A 5,000-nucleotide genomic window follows, 5' to 3' on the forward strand; every position below is an offset into this window, starting at 1 on the left:
GGACAGAGAGAGGGACAGAGAGAGGGAGAGAGAGAGAGAGAGAGAGGAGGAAGGGAGGAAGGGAGGGAGAGAGAGGGAGAGAGAGGAAAGAAGAAAAGGACATGTTCCTTATTCCAAAAGGAGAGCATGAGAGGGAGAAGATGAACTAAATAGAAAGAAGATGGATAAAGATATAGAGAGGGCGTGAGATGGAGAGAGATGGAGAGAGAGAGAGAGGGAGGGAGGGGGGGTATGCTCCCTATTCCACAAGGAGAGAGATGGAGAGAGAGAGAGAGAGAGGGAGGGGGGGTATGCTCCCTATTCCACAAGGAGAGAGATGGAGATAACGAATGAGGACAGATAAATAGAAATAGAGATAGATAGAGACAGAGAGAGAGAGGGGAGAAGAGAGGAAGGGAGGGGGGCATGCTCAATAATCAACAGAAGGAAGAGAGAGAGAGGAGAGAGACAGAGTGAGTGAGAGTAACAGAGTGAATGAGAGAGAGAGAGATAAAAGAGAGTGGTGGAGAGGGGGCAGAAAGAGAGGGTGGAATAGGAACAGTGGGACAACAGGGGTCGGACATCACAGCAAGCACTGGAGGCCACAAGAGACATTAATGAGCTCTTCCCACTGGGGGGGGGGGGGGGTGACAATGACTAGTGTGTGTGTGTGTGTGTGTGTGTGTGTGTGTGTGTGTGTGTGTGTGTGTGTGTGTGTGTGTTACACAACATCAAGAGTCACCTCTCCACAGATAACAGAGAGCTTCCGCAGCTTTATCCAATCAGCTGTCAGTATTACAGTGAATGACAGTCGGAAAAGAGGACAGGTCGCACGAGGGTCAAGGATGTAGAAAAAAAAAACAGTCTCTGGCGAGGACCGATTACCCGTAATGCAACAGCAGCAGCAAGGCGGATGTTTGTGGGCCGCTGAGGCTTATGGGGTGCTGGTGGTTTGGGGCGAGAGCTTTGGGAAACACAGAGATGGCAGCAGCGATGGCGTGTGTGTGTGTGTGTGTGTTTGTGTGTGTGTGTGTGTGTTTATGTGTGTGTGTGTTTATGTGTGTGTGTGTGTGTGTGTGTGTGTGTGTGTGTGTGTGTGTGTGTGTGTATGTGTGTGTGTGTGTGTGTGTGTGTATGTGTGTGTGTGTGTGTGTGTGTGTCCTTTGGGAAACCCAGGGCTGGCAGCCTGGCCTGTGTGTGTGTGTGTGTGTGTGTGTGTGTGTGTGTGTGTGTGAGTGTGTCCTTTGGGAAACACAGCCTGGTCTATGATCCCATAACTTTAATTACAGAGAGAGAGAGAAGAAGGCATCACATCACTCCAAAAATACAGGGACACACGGGTCCTTATGCAGATGTATGCACGCACACATGCACACACACACACACACACACACACACACACACACACACACACACACACACACAGAGAGAGACAAATGCAAGGAAGCACTGGAAACTTCCTGGAATTTGAGTTTCAGACAGTTTGGCCTTGAAGTCCAACTAGTGCTGAGAAATAGCATCAAACACAGTAAAGGGTCCCATGGGGATGAACACAAACACACACACACACACACACACACACACACACACACACACACACACACACACACACACACACACACACACTGTTGCTCAGTCTGGCTTGCTACCTTTGTTTCCACGCCTGCCTGCTTCTCTTCCGTTCATTACCATCTATTGCTTACTCAGCTATGCAGGAAACTACAGAACACACACACACACACATACACACACACACACACACACACACGCTCACACAGTCAAACACACTGACGCACATTGTCTGCTTCTGCTATTAATAAATAAACAAACAACCCCATCAAGCCCATATGGAATATAAAGAAACCACACACACACACACACACAGCCAAGACATTGCTCATCAGCTACACCACACACACACACACACACACACACACACACACACGCACACACAGCCAAGACCACAATCATCAACTCTACTTCTACAAACACACACACACAGCCAGCCAAGACCGTGCTCATCAACTCACACACACACACACACACACACTCCCTAACACACACAGCCAAGGCAACACTCATCAATTCTACTTCTACAAATAAACACACACAAACATACACAGACACACACACAAAGCCAAGACCACACTCATCAATTCTACTTCTACAAATAAACACACACACACACACACACACACACACACACACACACACACGCATTTACACACACAAAAGATGAAAAACAGTCTGTAATTACTCGACATTTTGGTACATGGAGGTCTCTGATAAAGACGCCAAGTTCTGCAAGCTCTGTTGTGTGTGTGTGTGTGTGTGTGGGGGGGGGGGGGGGGGGGCAGGGGGAGCATGACTGGTAGCACTCAATGTCATCACACTCGGCTATTTTCACTTGAGCACCATTAAGGGAGGAATGCATTGCCTCCACACACACACACACACACACACACACGCACACACATTGGGAAATGTAGATAAGGGCTTTCTCCAGCACACACAAACACATCATGTGATTATCCAGAGCTGTGTCACATCCTGCCTGTGAGACATGACAGAAGACAGGCCACAGTGACAGGAATGTAGAACTAGGGTTGCAAAGGGGCGGAACATTTCCGATAAATTTCCGGAAACTTACCATGAGAAGTTAAGCTGGGGAATTTTGGAAATATTCAAAATTGGAAACTTTAATGGAATTAAAGGTAATTATGGGAATTAATTGGAATTTATGGTAATTAACTGTGAATTTTGGGTAATTCATACAAACTGTTTCATATATAAACAAACATTTTGTTTCGTAATAAGCAATTTGATTTGAATGTTTGTATTTTCCCTTAGCTTAGCATACAAAGTTAACTAGCATGCTAGCGGGAATCCCATTCTCTGCCTATTGTTTACTAGCATGCTAAACTAGCAACACTGAACTGCCCAAGATAACACCACACCACTCAACAACAAAATCCGATTGTTTGGAACCTTTTTTTCCCATGCACATGAACGCACCATAGGTTTCCTTTATGTCTAGCCTATGCTGATTGCTGATTACTGAAAGTGTCTTTTTGTGTTTGTGTGTTTCTGAAAGCGCTTTCAGACATACGTGTAAGACCGGAGGTTCTGCCGATGTTAAACGGTGGGGCCGTATATCTGAACGACATAACCGGTCATATGGAAGTCCGAATTCACCCGGTGTTATGTAAATGTGCTGTGTCTGAACGAGAAGTAGAACATGCGGTTAAAATCACACCTACTGAGAGGGCGTGTTGGTGACGTTTCTTTCGTGCGTCCATGTGGTTAGATCTGACTTAAATGCCAGTGTTATGATGGAGTGGCATAGTGCTGTCCAGAAAATCTCCGACCTGGAAAGATGCAGACATCACGGAGCTACTGTCCATGAGGGCATACAACATTTTGATAGAACACATGAAGGGAATGGCACGTTGTAGCCTACAACTGCATGGCAAGGCCAAACGAATTCAAAAGACTGAATCATAAGCAGAAGGCGCTGAAAAGGCAGTAGCCTACAGCGACGTCGTTGACGACAATAACAGGAGTATTTAATAAATTGTTAGCCAACACGGTTTTCTGTTCATTGATAGCCTTAGGCAGAATTAGGCTACAGAAAAGAATACAGGATTTTTTTTCTCTCCCGGCAGTAAAGACAGTAGATTCGTGTTTAAAATCTAAATGAAAACTAAAGGTAGGCTATGCATATGACCATCCAGAGGAGGCTGGTGATCTGTCAAGAATGATGAAGATCGTAAGATACAGATGGTTTTATTGTTGCTGTCATTATTACCACAAACACGAATTGACAACGAAACCATGGCGATCGTGGGTTATATCTTGCCTGCTTATTAGGCCATGCACAGCCCTGTCAGAACTCCGTGTAGCATGCATAGCCTACTGGCAGTTTTCATAGACCATCACCAACTAGTTCGCACTTTGGATATATCGTTGGATTGTGAAAAGCCCAATTTCGAATAACTACAGTACAACAGATGAGGTAGGATGCATCTTTTGCAATTAGAATTTCGTGTTGGTGAGACCTGTTGCCTATCAGTAGAAATGTCATCTCGAGTTCCACGACAGCTTAACGACAGTGCCACCGAAATATGACACTGAAATCCTTTCACTATTGGAGTCGCTCAGATAGAAACAGCTGTAACGTGGTTAGGACACTTACTGTGGAGTGGAGACGCCATAAGTTAGGTGTGGTTTTGACAATCAGAAAAGCAATATACTGAAATAGTTTAATGATGTAAAGTCAAGTGGTCTGGTGTGTGTGCGCGCAGTTTTTATTGATGAGTCGGAGTGGCAAGGGCATTATAAAACTTCTCGCTCTATAGGCCTACTCATACACAGCGCTGAAATGGCGTAGCTGTCTAAATTCAAATCATATCATGCTAGGGGAGAAATAAACCATGAAAAAACTTCACTGTTATGTTAGTATTTTGTTTGTTGCTTAAAAACGTTGTATGACGGCCTTGAAGTCTTGAGTTAGCCTACTGAATTGGCTGGTAGCCTACCATAAAGTGTGTGCATGCTCTCTCTCCAACGCAAACCAGATTCTGGTACATAACGTTAAAAACAGATAAATGTGTTTATTCGAAGCACACATACAAATACTGTATGTGCGCACTTACGTGACTATCCTACTTCAAGTATTAGCCTACGCACAATAGATTTCTCTTCTTTAGCCTATAATGCATAGGCTACACTTTTTAAACAAAAAGCAGCTGTGACAGGCAGCGGCCGCATATATTCTGTGTCATATCTCGCAGCTTGTGAACTCTACAAGCCCCCACCCCTCACTCGACAACCACACGGAGATTCTGTAATGTGCGTGTATGTCGTTCACACATACGTCCGTATAAGGTCAGTATTAGGTCCACAGGTTAGCATCATATCTGAATCATCCGAAGGGTAGGACCTCCGTTTGACAAACCTCCGCATGTACTCCGGAGGTTATATCTGAAAGCGCTTTGAGTGTGTGCTTGCATGTGTGCATG

At 45.1% G+C, this 5,000-nt stretch overlaps 1 protein-coding gene across 2 annotated transcripts in view; it reads right to left on the bottom strand.

Moving 5' to 3' along the window:
• Nucleotides 1–5,000, bottom strand: part of LOC143136455 (plexin-B2-like) — a 173,123-nt gene that overhangs the window by 134,103 nt on the left and 34,020 nt on the right. The window lies entirely within an intron of this gene.

The sequence above is a fragment of the Alosa pseudoharengus genome, unplaced genomic scaffold (assembly GCF_046254945.1).
Source record: "Alosa pseudoharengus isolate Yale_2024_CS ecotype anadromous, Long Island Sound unplaced genomic scaffold, YU_APseudo_1.1 YU_APseudo_1.1_scf_20, whole genome shotgun sequence".
Lineage (NCBI taxonomy): Eukaryota > Metazoa > Chordata > Actinopteri > Clupeiformes > Clupeidae > Alosa > Alosa pseudoharengus.